Raw genomic sequence first — 14,210 nt, 5'->3', positions numbered from 1 at the left:
ATCCTAGGGGGCCTTGCTGGGGGCCTCCCACAGCCCTCACCCGAATATGTGAACGTCTCACGATATCTCTTACCAAGTATTGGCTAGCCTGGAAAGCTGTTGCTCAGCCTCATCTGCCCATGGCACTGCTCGCACACGCGCACAGAGACTGTGTCTGCTTGCTTGCCTTGCCAACTCAGTTTTCAAATGTAGCTCGGGGATCCCTGACGTGCGCCTCTAGCAGACCTGTACTGAAGATGCGAGCGTGTCAGGATATCTCTTACCAAGAAGGGGCTAGCGTGGAAAGCTGTTGCTCAACCTCATCTGCCCATGGCACTGCTCGCAGAGGCGCACAGAGAATGGGACCGCTTGCTTGCCTTGCCACCTCAAACTTGAAAACGTAGTATAGGGGGTCCTTGCCATGCTCCTTCCGCAGCCCTGACCCGAATATGCCAACAATCTCAGGATATCTCTTACCATGAATGGTTTAGCCTGGAAAGCACTTGCTCAGCCTCATGTGCCCATGGCACTGCTCGCACAGGCGCACAGAGAGACTGGGGCTGCTTGCTTGCCTTGCCACCTCAAACTTCAAACGAATCCCGGGCGTCCCTGCCAGGTGCCTTCAGCAGCCCTGCACCGAAAATGTGTAAGTCTCCGGATAGGTCGCACCCAGAAAAGGCTAGCCTGGAAAGCTGTTGCTCAGCCTCATGTGCCCATGGCACTGCTCGCACAGGCGCACAGAGATTGGGGCTGCTTGCTTGCCTTGCCACCTCAATTTTCAAACGTAGCCCGGGGATCCCGGATTTGTGACTCCAGCAGACCTGCACTGAAGTTGCGAACGTCTTAGGATGTCTCTTACCAAGTATTGACTAGCCTGGAAAGCTGTTGCTCAGCCTCCTCTGCACATGGCACTGCTCGCACAGGCGCACAGAGACTGGGGCTTCGTCCTTGCCTTGCTACCTCAAACTTCAAATAAATCCGGGGCGTCCCTGCCAGGTGCCTCCTGCAGCGCTGCACTGAAAATGCGAACGTCTCCAAATAGCTCGCATCCATAAGGAGTTAGCCTGGAAAGCTGTTGCTCACCCTCATCTGCCCATGGCACTGCTCGCACGGGCGCACAGACTCTGGGGCTACTTGCTTGCCTTGCCACCTCAAACTACATACGTATCCTAGGGGGCCTTGCTGGGAGCCTCCCACAGCCCTCACCCGAATATGTGAACGTCTCACGATATCTCTTACCAAGTATTGGCTAGCCTGGAAAGCTGTTGCTCAGCCTCATCTGCCCATGGCACTGCTCGCACACGCGCACAGAGACTGTGTCTGCTTGCTTGCCTTGCCAACTCAGTTTTCAAATGTAGCTCGGGGATCCCTGACGTGCGCCTCTAGCAGACCTGTACTGAAGATGCGAGCGTGTCAGGATATCTCTTACAAGAAGGGGCTAGCGTGGAAAGCTGTTGCTCAACCTCATCTGCCCATGGCACTGCTCGCACAGGCGCACAGAGAGACTGGGGCTGCTTGCTTGCCTTGCCAGCTCAAACTACAAATGTATACTAGGGGGTCCTTGGCGGGGGCCTCTGGCAACCCTGACCCGAATATGCGAACGTCTCAGGATATCTCTTACCAAGAAGCAGCTAACCTGGTAAGCCGTTGCTAAGTCTCATCTGCCCATGACACTGCTCACACAGGCGCACAGAGACTGGGGCTGCTTTCTTGCCTTGCCACCTCAATTTTCAAACGTAGCCCAGGGATCCCTGCCGGGTGCCTCCAGCAGCCCTGCACTGAAAATGCTAAAGTCTCCGGAAAACTTGCAGCCAGAAAGGGCTAGCCTGGAAAGCTGTTGCTCAGCCTCATCTGCCCATGGCACTGCTCGCACAGGCGCACAGAGACTGGGGCTGCTTGCTTGCCTTGCCACCTCAAACTTCAAATAAATCCGGGGCGTCCCTGCCAGGTGCCTCCTGCAGCCCTGCACTGAAAATGCGAACGACTCCAAATAGCTCGCATCCATAAGTGGTTAGCCTTGAAAGCTGTTGCTCACCCTCATCTGCCCATGGCACTGCTCGCACAGGCGCACAGACTCTGGGGCTACTTGCTTGCCTTGCCACCTCCAACTACATACGTATCCTAGGGGGCCTTGCTGGGGGCCTCCCACAGCCCTCACCCGAATATGTGAACGTCTCACGATATCTCTTACCAAGTATTGGCTAGCCTGGAAAGCTGTTGCTCAGCCTCATCTGCCCATGGCACTGCTCGCACACGCGCACAGAGACTGTGTCTGCTTGCTTGCTTTGCCAACTCAAACTTGAAAACGTAGTATAGGGGGCCTTGCCACGCTGCTTCCGCAGCCCTGACCCGAATATGCCAACAATCTCAGGATATCTCTTACCATGAATGGTTTAGCCTGGAAAGCAGTTTCTCAGCCTCATCCGCCCATGGCACTGCTTGCACAGGCGCACAGAGAGACTGGGGCTGCTTGCTTGCCTTGCCACCTCAAACTTCAAAATTATCCTAGGGGGTCCTTGGCGGGGGCCTCTGGCAACCCTGACCCGAATATGCGAACGTCTCAGGATATGTCTTACCAAATAGGGGCTAGCCCGGAAAGCTGTTGCTCAGCCTCATCTGCCCATGACACTGCTCGCACAGGCACACAAAGACTGAGGCTGCTTGCTTGCCTTGCCACTTCAAACTTCAACCGTAGCCTAGGGGGTCCTTGCCAAGCTCCTTTCGCAGCCCTGACCAGAATACGCAAACATCTCAGGATATCTCTTACCAAGAAGTGTTTAGCCTGGAAAGCACTTGCTCAGCCTCATCTGCCCATGGCACTGCTCGTACAGGCGCACAGAGAGACTGGGGCTGCTTGCTTGCCTTGCCACCTCAAACTTCAAACGAATCCCAGGCGTCCCTGCCAGGTGCCTTCAGCAGCCCTGCACCGAAAATGTGTAAGTCTCCGGATAGGTCGCACCCAGAAAAGGCTAGCCTGGAAAGCTGTTGCTCAGCCTCATGTGCCCATGGCACTGCTCGCACAGGCGCACAGAGATTGGGGCTGCTTGCTTGCCTTGCCACCTCAATTTTCAAACGTAGCCCGGGGATCCCGGATTTGTGACTCCAGCAGACCTGCAATGAAGTTGCGAACGTCTTAGGATGTCTCTTACCAAGTATTGACTAGCCTGGAAAGCTGTTGCTCAGCCTCCTCTGCATATGGCACTGCTCGCACAGGCGCACAGAGACTGGGGCTTCTTCCTTGCCTTGCCACCTCAAACTTCAAATAAATCCAGGGCGTCCCTGCCAGGTGCCTCCTGCAGCCCTGCACTGAAAATGCGAACGTCTCCAAATAGCTCGCATCCATAAGGGGTTAGCCTGGAAAGCTGTTGCTCACCCTCATCTGCCCATGGCACTTCTCGCACGGGCGCACAGACTCTGGGGCTACTTGCTTGCCTTGCCACCTCCAACTACATACGTATCCTAGGGGGCCTTGCTGGGGGCCTCCCACAGCCCTCACCCGAATATGTGAACGTCTCACGATATCTCTTACCAAGTATTGGCTAGCCTGGAAAGCTGTTGCTCAGCCTCATCTGCCCATGGCACTGCTCGCACACGCGCACAGAGACTGTGTCTGCTTGCTTGCCTTGCCAACTCAGTTTTCAAATGTAGCTCGGGGATCCCTGACGTGCGCCTCTAGCAGACCTGTACTGAAGATGCGAGCGTGTCAGGATATCTCTTACAAGAAGGGGCTAGCGTGGAAAGCTGTTGCTCAACCTCATCTGCCCATGGCACTGCTCGCACAGGCGCACAGAGAGACTGGGGCTGCTTGCTTGCCTTGCCAGCTCAAACTACAAATGTATACTAGGGGGTCCTTGGCGGGGGCCTCTGGCAACCCTGACCCGAATATGCGAACGTCTCAGGATATCTCTTACCAAGAAGCAGCTAGCCTGGTAAGCCGTTGCTAAGTCTCATCTGCCCATGACACTGCTCGCACAGGCGCACAGAGACTGGGGCTGCTTTCTTGCCTTGCCACCTCAATTTTCAAACGTAGCCCAGGGATCCCTGCCGGGTGCCTCCAGCAGCCCTGCACTGAAAATGCTAAAGTCTCCGGAAAACTTGCAGCCAGAAAGGGCTAGCCTGGAAAGCTGTTGCTCAGCCTCATCTGCCCATGGCACTGCTCGCACAGGCGCACAGAGACTGGGGCTGCTTGCTTGCCTTGCCACCTCAAACTTCAAATAAATCCGGGGCGTCCCTGCCAGGTGCCTCCTGCAGCCCTGCACTGAAAATGCGAACGACTCCAAATAGCTCGCATCCATAAGTGGTTAGCCTTGAAAGCTGTTGCTCAGCCTCATCTGCCCATGGCACTGCTCGCACAGGCGCACAGACTCTGGGGCTACTTGCTTGCCTTGCCACCTCCAACTACATACGTATCCTAGGGGGCCTTGCTGGGGGCCTCCCACAGCCCTCACCCGAATATGTGAACGTCTCACGATATCTCTTACCAAGTATTGGCTAGCCTGGAAAGCTGTTGCTCAGCCTCATCTGCCCATGGCACTGCTCGCACACGCGCACAGAGACTGTGTCTGCTTGCTTGCTTTGCCAACTCAAACTTGAAAACGTAGTATAGGGGGCCTTGCCACGCTGCTTCCGCAGCCCTGACCCGAATATGCCAACAATCTCAGGATATCTCTTACCATGAATGGTTTAGCCTGGAAAGCAGTTTCTCAGCCTCATCCGCCCATGGCACTGCTTGCACAGGCGCACAGAGAGACTGGGGCTGCTTGCTTGCCTTGCCACCTCAAACTTCAAAATTATCCTAGGGGGTCCTTGGCGGGGGCCTCTGGCAACCCTGACCCGAATATGCGAACGTCTCAGGATATATCTTACCAAATAGGGGCTAGCCCGGAAAGCTGTTGCTCAGCCTCATCTGCCCATGACACTGCTCGCACAGGCACACAGAGACTGAGGCTGCTTGCTTGCCTTGCCACTTCAAACTTCAAAATTATCATAGGGGGTCCTTGGCGGGGGGCTCCCGCAGCCCTGACCTTAATATGCGAACGTCTCAGGATATCTCTTACCAAGTATTGGCTAGCCTTGAAAGCTGTTGCTCAGTCTCATCTGCACATGGCACTGCTCGCACAGATGCACAGAGACTGGGGCTGCTTGCTTGCCTTGCCAACTCAGTTTTCAAATGTAGCTCGGGGATCCCTGACGTGCGCCTCTAGCAGACCTGTACTGAAGATGCGAGCGTGTCAGGATAACTCTTACCAAGAAGGGGCTAGCGTGGAAAGCTGTTGCTCAACCTCATCTGCCCATGGCACTGCTCGCAGAGGCACACAGAGAATGGGACCGCTTGCTTGCCTTGCCACCTCAAACTTGAAAACGTAGTATAGTGGGTCCTTGACATGCTGCTTCCGCAGCCCTGACCCGAATATGCCAACAATCTCAGGATATCTCTTACCATGAATGGTTTAGCCTGGAAAGCACTTGCTCAGCCTCATGTGCCCATGGCACTGCTCGCACAGGCGCACAGAGAGACTGGGGCTGCTTGCTTGCCTTGCCACCTCAAACTTCAAACGAATCCCGGGCGTCCCTGCCAGGTGCCTTCAGCAGCCCTGCACCGAAAATGTGTAAGTCTCCGGATAGGTCGCACCCAGAAAAGGCTAGCCTGGAAAGCTGTTGCTCAGCCTCATGTGCCCATGGCACTGCTCGCACAGGCGCACAGAGATTGGGGCTGCTTGCTTGCCTTGCCACCTCAATTTTCAAACGTAGCCCGGGGATCCCGGATTTGTGACTCCAGCAGACCTGCACTGAAGTTGCGAACGTCTTAGGATGTCTCTTACCAAGTATTGACTAGCCTGGAAAGCTGTTGCTCAGCCTCCTCTGCACATGGCACTGCTCGCACAGGCGCACAGAGACTGGGGCTTCGTCCTTGCCTTGCTACCTCAAACTTCAAATAAATCCGGGGCGTCCCTGCCAGGTGCCTCCTGCAGCGCTGCACTGAAAATGCGAACGTCTCCAAATAGCTCGCATCCATAAGGAGTTAGCCTGGAAAGCTGTTGCTCACCCTCATCTGCCCATGGCACTGCTCGCACGGGCGCACAGACTCTGGGGCTACTTGCTTGCCTTGCCACCTCAAACTACATACGTATCCTAGGGGGCCTTGCTGGGGGCCTCCCACAGCCCTCACCCGAATATGTGAACGTCTCACGATATCTCTTACCAAGTATTGGCTAGCCTGGAAAGCTGTTGCTCAGCCTCATCTGCCCATGGCACTGCTCGCACACGCGCACAGAGACTGTGTCTGCTTGCTTGCCTTGCCAACTCAGTTTTCAAATGTAGCTCGGGGATCCCTGACGTGCGCCTCTAGCAGACCTGTACTGAAGATGCGAGCGTGTCAGGATATCTCTTACAAGAAGGGTCTAGCGTGGAAAGCTGTTGCTCAACCTCATCTGCCCATGGCACTGCTCGCACAGGCGCACAGAGAGACTGGGGCTGCTTGCTTGCCTTGCCAGCTCAAACTACAAATGTATACTAGGGGGTCCTTGGCGGGGGCCTCTGGCAACCCTGACCCGAATATGCGAACGTCTCAGGATATCTCTTACCAAGAAGCAGCTAGCCTGGTAAGCCGTTGCTAAGTCTCATCTGCCCATGACACTGCTCACACAGGCGCACAGAGACTGGGGCTGCTTTCTTGCCTTGCCACCTCAATTTTCAAACGTAGCCCAGGGATCCCTGCCGGGTGCCTCCAGCAGCCCTGCACTGAAAATGCTAAAGTCTCCGGAAAACTTGCAGCCAGAAAGGGCTAGCCTGGAAAGCTGTTGCTCAGCCTCATCTGCCCATGGCACTGCTCGCACAGGCGCACAGAGACTGGGGCTGCTTGCTTGCCTTGCCACCTCAAACTTCAAATAAATCCGGGGCGTCCCTGCCAGGTGCCTCCTGCAGCCCTGCACTGAAAATGCGAACGACTCCAAATAGCTCGCATCCATAAGTGGTTAGCCTTGAAAGCTGTTGCTCAGCCTCATCTGCCCATGGCACTGCTCGCACAGGCGCACAGACTCTGGGGCTACTTGCTTGCCTTGCCACCTCCAACTACATACGTATCCTAGGGGGCCTTGCTGGGGGCCTCCCACAGCCCTCACCCGAATATGTGAACGTCTCACGATATCTCTTACCAAGTATTGGCTAGCCTGGAAAGCTGTTGCTCAGCCTCATCTGCCCATGGCACTGCTCGCACACGCGCACAGAGACTGTGTCTGCTTGCTTGCTTTGCCAACTCAAACTTGAAAACGTAGTATAGGGGGCCTTGCCACGCTGCTTCCGCAGCCCTGACCCGAATATGCCAACAATCTCAGGATATCTCTTACCATGAATGGTTTAGCCTGGAAAGCAGTTTCTCAGCCTCATCCGCCCATGGCACTGCTTGCACAGGCGCACAGAGAGACTGGGGCTGCTTGCTTGCCTTGCCACCTCAAACTTCAAAATTATCCTAGGGGGTCCTTGGCGGGGGCCTCTGGCAACCCTGACCCGAATATGCGAACGTCTCAGGATATGTCTTACCAAATAGGTGCTAGCCCGGAAAGCTGTTGCTCAGCCTCATCTGCCCATGACACTGCTCGCACAGGCACACAGAGACTGAGGCTGCTTGCTTGCCTTGCCACTTCAAACTTCAACCGTAGCCTAGGGGGTCCTTGCCAAGCTCCTTTCGCAGCCCTGACCAGAATACGCAAACATCTCAGGATATCTCTTACCAAGAAGTGTTTAGCCTGGAAAGCACTTGCTCAGCCTCATCTGCCCATGGCACTGCTCGTACAGGCGCACAGAGAGACTGGGGCTGCTTGCTTGCCTTGCCACCTCAAACTTCAAACGAATCCCGGGCGTCCCTGCCAGGTGCCTTCAGCAGCCCTGCACCGAAAATGTGTAAGTCTCCGGATAGGTCGCACCCAGAAAAGGCTAGCCTGGAAAGCTGTTGCTCAGCCTCATGTGCCCATGGCACTGCTCGCACAGGCGCACAGAGATTGGGGCTGCTTGCTTGCCTTGCCACCTCAATTTTCAAACGTAGCCCGGGGATCCCGGATTTGTGACTCCAGCAGACCTGCAATGAAGTTGCGAACGTCTTAGGATGTCTCTTACCAAGTATTGACTAGCCTGGAAAGCTGTTGCTCAGCCTCCTCTGCATATGGCACTGCTCGCACAGGCGCACAGAGACTGGGGCTTCTTCCTTGCCTTGCCACCTCAAACTTCAAATAAATCCAGGGCGTCCCTGCCAGGTGCCTCCTGCAGCCCTGCACTGAAAATGCGAACGTCTCCAAATAGCTCGCATCCATAAGGGGTTAGCCTGGAAAGCTGTTGCTCACCCTCATCTGCCCATGGCACTTCTCGCACGGGCGCACAGACTCTGGGGCTACTTGCTTGCCTTGCCACCTCCAACTACATACGTATCCTAGGGGGCCTTGCTGGGGGCCTCCCACAGCCCTCACCCGAATATGTGAACGTCTCACGATATCTCTTACCAAGTATTGGCTAGCCTGGAAAGCTGTTGCTCAGCCTCATCTGCCCATGGCACTGCTCGCACACGCGCACAGAGACTGTGTCTGCTTGCTTGCCTTGCCAACTCAGTTTTCAAATGTAGCTCGGGGATCCCTGACGTGCGCCTCTAGCAGACCTGTACTGAAGATGCGAGCGTGTCAGGATATCTCTTACAAGAAGGGGCTAGCGTGGAAAGCTGTTGCTCAACCTCATCTGCCCATGGCACTGCTCGCACAGGCGCACAGAGAGACTGGGACCGCTTGCTTGCCTTGCCAGCTCAAACTACAAATGTATACTAGGGGGTCCTTGGCGGGGGCCTCTGGCAACCCTGACCCGAATATGCGAACGTCTCAGGATATCTCTTACCAAGAAGCAGCTAGCCTGGTAAGCCGTTGCTAAGTCTCATCTGCCCATGACACTGCTCGCACAGGCGCACAGAGACTGGGGCTGCTTTCTTGCCTTGCCACCTCAATTTTCAAACGTAGCCCAGGGATCCCTGCCGGGTGCCTCCAGCAGCCCTGCACTGAAAATGCTAAAGTCTCCGGAAAACTTGCAGCCAGAAAGGGCTAGCCTGGAAAGCTGTTGCTCAGCCTCATCTGCCCATGGCACTGCTCGCACAGGCGCACAGAGACTGGGGCTGCTTGCTTGCCTTGCCACCTCAAACTTCAAATAAATCCGGGGCGTCCCTGCCAGGTGCCTCCTGCAGCCCTGCACTGAAAATGCGAACGACTCCAAATAGCTCGCATCCATAAGTGGTTAGCCTTGAAAGCTGTTGCTCACCCTCATCTGCCCATGGCACTGCTCGCACAGGCGCACAGACTCTGGGGCTACTTGCTTGCCTTGCCACCTCCAACTACATACGTATCCTAGGGGGCCTTGCTGGGGGCCTCCCACAGCCCTCACCCGAATATGTGAACGTCTCACGATATCTCTTACCAAGTATTGGCTAGCCTGGAAAGCTGTTGCTCAGCCTCATCTGCCCATGGCACTGCTCGCACACGCGCACAGAGACTGTGTCTGCTTGCTTGCTTTGCCAACTCAAACTTGAAAACGTAGTATAGGGGGCCTTGCCACGCTGCTTCCGCAGCCCTGACCCGAATATGCCAACAATCTCAGGATATCTCTTACCATGAATGGTTTAGCCTGGAAAGCAGTTTCTCAGCCTCATCCGCCCATGGCACTGCTTGCACAGGCGCACAGAGAGACTGGGGCTGCTTGCTTGCCTTGCCACCTCAAACTTCAAAATTATCCTAGGGGGTCCTTGGCGGGGGCCTCTGGCAACCCTGACCCGAATATGCGAACGTCTCAGGATATATCTTACCAAATAGGGGCTAGCCCGGAAAGCTGTTGCTCAGCCTCATCTGCCCATGACACTGCTAGCACAGGCACACAGAGACTGAGGCTGCTTGCTTGCCTTGCCACTTCAAACTTCAACCGTAGCCTAGGGGGTCCTTGCCAAGCTCCTTTCGCAGCCCTGACCAGAATACGCAAACATCTCAGGATATCTCTTACCAAGAAGTGTTTAGCCTGGAAAGCACTTGCTCAGCCTCATCTGCCCATGGCACTGCTCGTACAGGCGCACAGAGAGACTGGGGCTGCTTGCTTGCCTTGCCACCTCAAACTTCAAACGAATCCCGGGCGTCCCTGCCAGGTGCCTTCAGCAGCCCTGCACCGAAAATGTGTAAGTCTCCGGATAGGTCGCACCCAGAAAAGGCTAGCCTGGAAAGCTGTTGCTCAGCCTCATGTGCCCATGGCACTGCTCGCACAGGCGCACAGAGATTGGGGCTGCTTGCTTGCCTTGCCACCTCAATTTTCAAACGTAGCCCGGGGATCCCGGATTTGTGACTCCAGCAGACCTGCAATGAAGTTGCGAACGTCTTAGGATGTCTCTTACCAAGTATTGACTAGCCTGGAAAGCTGTTGCTCAGCCTCCTCTGCACATGGCACTGCTCGCACAGGTGCACAGAGACTGGGGCTGCTTGCTTGCCTTGCCACCTCAAACTTCAAATAAATCCGGGGCGTCCCTGCCAGGTGCCTCCTGCAGCACTGCACTGAAAATGCGCACGTCTCCAAATAGCTCGCATCCATAAGGAGTTAGCCTGGAAAGCTGTTGCTCACCCTCATCTGCCCATGGCACTGCTCGCACGGGCGCACAGACTCTGGGGCTACTTGCTTGCCTTGCCGCCTCCAACTACATACGTATCCTAGGGGGCCGTGCTGGGGGCCTCCCACAGCCCTCACCCGAATATGTGAACGTCTCACGATATCTCTTACCAAGTATTGGCTAGCCTGGAAAGCTGTTGCTCAGCCTCATCTGCCCATGGCACTGCTCGCACACGCGCACAGAGACTGTGTCTGCTTGCTTTCCTTGCCAACTCAGTTTTCAAATGTAGCTCGGGGATCCCTGACGTGCGCCTCTAGCAGACCTGTACTGAAGATGCGAGCGTGTCAGGATATCTCTTACCAAGAAGGGGCTAGCGTGGAAAGCTGTTGCTCAACCTCATCTGCCCATGGCACTGCTCGCACAGGCGCACAGAGAGACTGGGGCTCCTTGCTTGCCTTGCCAGCTCAAGCTACATATGTATACTAGGGGGTCCTTGGCGGGGGCCTCTGGCAACCCTGACCCGAATATGCGAACGTCTCAGGATATCTCTTACCAAGAAGCAGCTAGCCTGGTAAGCCGTTGCTAAGTCTCATCTGCCCATGACACTGCTCACACAGGCGCACAGAGACTGGGGCTGCTTTCTTGCCTTGCCACCTCAATTTTCAAACGTAGCCCAGGGATCCCTGCCGGGTGCCTCCAGCAGCCCTGCACTGAAAATGCTAAAGTCTCCGGAAAACTTGCAGCCAGAAAGGGCTAGCCTGGAAAGCTGTTGCTCAGCCTCATCTGCCCATGGCACTGCTCGCACAGGCGCACAGAGACTGGGGCTGCTTGCTTGCCTTGCCACCTCAAACTTCAAATAAATCCGGGGCGTCCCTGCCAGGTGCCTCCTGCAGCGCTGCACTGAAAATGCGAACGTCTCCAAATAGCTCGCATCCATAAGGGGTTAGCCTGGAAAGCTGTTGCTCAGCCTCATCTGCCCATGGCACTGCTCGCATGGGCGCACAGACTCTGGGGCTACTTGCTTGCCTTGCCACCTCCAACTACATACGTATCCTAGGGGGCCTTGCTGGGGGCCTCCCACAGCCCTCACCCAAATATGTGAACGTCTCACGATATCTCTTACCAAGTATTGGCTAGCCTGGAAAGCTGTTGCTCAGCCTCATCTGCCCATGGCACTGCTCGCACACGCGCACAGACACTGTGTCTGCTTGCTTTCCTTGCCAACTCAGTTTTCAAACGTAGCTCGGGGATCCCTGACGTGCGCCTCTAGCAGACCTGTACTGAAGATGCGAGCGTGTCAGGATATCTCTTACCAAGAAGGGGCTAGCGTGGAAAGCTGTTGCTCAACCTCATCTGCCCATGGCACTGCTCGCAGAGGCGCACAGAGAATGGGACTGCTTGCTTGCCTTGCCACCTCAAACTTGAAAACGTAGTATAGGGGGTCCTTGCCACGCTGCTTCCAAAGCCCTGACCCGAATATGCCAACAATCTCAGGATATCTCTTACCCTGAAAGGTTTAGCCTAGAAAGCTGTTGCTCAGCCTCATCTTCCCATGGCTCTGCTCGCACAGGCGCGCAGAGACTGGGGCTGCTTGCTTGCTTTGCCACCTCAATTTTCAAACGTAGCCGGGGGATCCCTGACGTGTGCCTCCAGCAGACCTGCACTGAAGATGTGAATTTCTTAGGACATCTCCTACCAAGTATTGACTAGCCTGGAAAGCTGTTGCTCAGCCTCATCTGCCCATGGCACTGCTCGCACAGGCGCACAGAGAGACTGGGGGTGCTTGCTTGCCTTGCCAGCTCAAACTACAAATGTATACTAGGGGGTCCTTGGCGGGGGCCTCTGGCAACCCTGACCCGAATATGCGAACGTCTCAGGATATCTCTTACCAAGAAGCAGCTAGCCTGGTAAGCCGTTGCTAAGTCTCATCTGCCCATGACACTGCTCACACAGGCGCACAGAGATTGGGGCTGCTTTCTTGCCTTGCCACCTCAATTTTCAAACGTAGCCCAGGGATCCCTGCCGGGTGCCTCCAGCAGCCCTGCACTGAAAATGCTAAAGTCTCCGGAAAACTTGCAGCCAGAAAGGGCTAGCCTGGAAAGCTGTTGCTCAGCCTCATCTGCCCATGGCACTGCTAGCACAGGCGCACAGAGACTAGGGCTGCTTGCTTGCCTTGCCACCTCAAACTTGAAAACGTAGTATAGGGGGTCCTTGCCACGCTCCTTCCGCAGCCCTGAACCGAATATGCCAACAATCTCAGGATATCTCTTACCATGAATGGTTTAGCCTGGAAAGCAGTTGCTCAGCCTCATCCGCCCATGGCACTGCTTGCACAGGCGCACACAGACTGGGGCTGCTTGCTTGCCTTGCCACCTCAAACTTCAAATGTTGCCTAGGGGGTCTGTGCCGGGTGCCCGCCGCAGCCTTGTTTTGAAGATGTGAACGTCTCAGGATATCTCTTACCAAATACGGGCTAGCCCGGAAAGCTGTTGCTCAGCCTCATCTGACCATGGCACTGCTCGCACAGGCGCACAGAGACTGGGGCTGCTTGCTTGCCTTGCCACCTCAAACTTGAAAACGTAGTATAGGGGGTCCTTGCCACGCTGCTTCCGCAGCACTGACCCGAATATGCCAACAATCTAAGGATATCTCTTACCATGAATGGTTTAGCCTGGAAAGCAGTTGCTCAGCCTCATCCGCCCATGGCACTGCTTGCACAGGCGCACAGAGACTGGGGCTGCTTGCATGCCTTGCCACCTCAAACTTCAAAATTATCATAGGGGGTCCTTGGCGGGGGCCTCTGGCAACCCTGACCCGAATATGCGAACGTCTCAGGATATGTCTTACCAAATAGGGGCTAGCCCGGAAAGCTGTTGCTCAGCCTCATCTGCCCATGACACTGCTCGCACAGGCACACAGAGACTGAGGCTGCTTGCTTGCCTTGCCACTTCAAACTTCAACCGTAGCCTAGGGGGTCCTTGCCAAGCTCCTTTCGCAGCCCTGAGCAGAATACGCAAACATCTCAGGATATCTCTTACCAAGAAGTGTTTAGCCTGGAAAGCACTTGCTCAGCCTCATCTGCCCATGGCACTGCTCGTACAGGCGCACAGAGAGACTGGGGCTGCTTGCTTGCCTTGCCACCTCAAACTTCAAACGAATCCCGGGCGTCCCTGCCAGGTGCCTTCAGCAGCCCTGCACCGAAAATGTGTAAGTCTCCGGATAGGTCGCACCCAGAAAAGGCTAGCCTGGAAAGCTGTTGCTCAGCCTCATGTGCCCATGGCACTGCTCGCACAGGCGCACAGTTATTGGGGCTGCTTGCTTGCCTTGCCACCTCAATTTTCAAACGTAGCCCGGGGATCCCGGATTTGTGACTCCAGCAGACGTGCAATGAAGTTGCGAACGTCTTAGGATGTCTCTTACCAAGTATTGACTAGCCTGGAAAGCTGTTGCTCAGCCTCCTCTGCACATGGCACTGCTCGCACAGGCGCACAGAGACTGGGGCTTCTTCCTTGCCTTGCCACCTCAAACTTCAAATAAATCCGGGGCGTCCCTGCCAGGTGCCTCCTGCAGCGCTGCACTGAAAATGCGAACGTCTCCAAATAGCTCGCATCCATAAGGG

The sequence above is a fragment of the Opisthocomus hoazin genome, chromosome W (genome assembly GCF_030867145.1).
Source record: "Opisthocomus hoazin isolate bOpiHoa1 chromosome W, bOpiHoa1.hap1, whole genome shotgun sequence".
NCBI lineage: Eukaryota > Metazoa > Chordata > Aves > Opisthocomiformes > Opisthocomidae > Opisthocomus > Opisthocomus hoazin.
The sequence above is the reverse complement of the archived record's forward strand: the minus strand, read 5'-3'. Positions refer to the sequence as shown.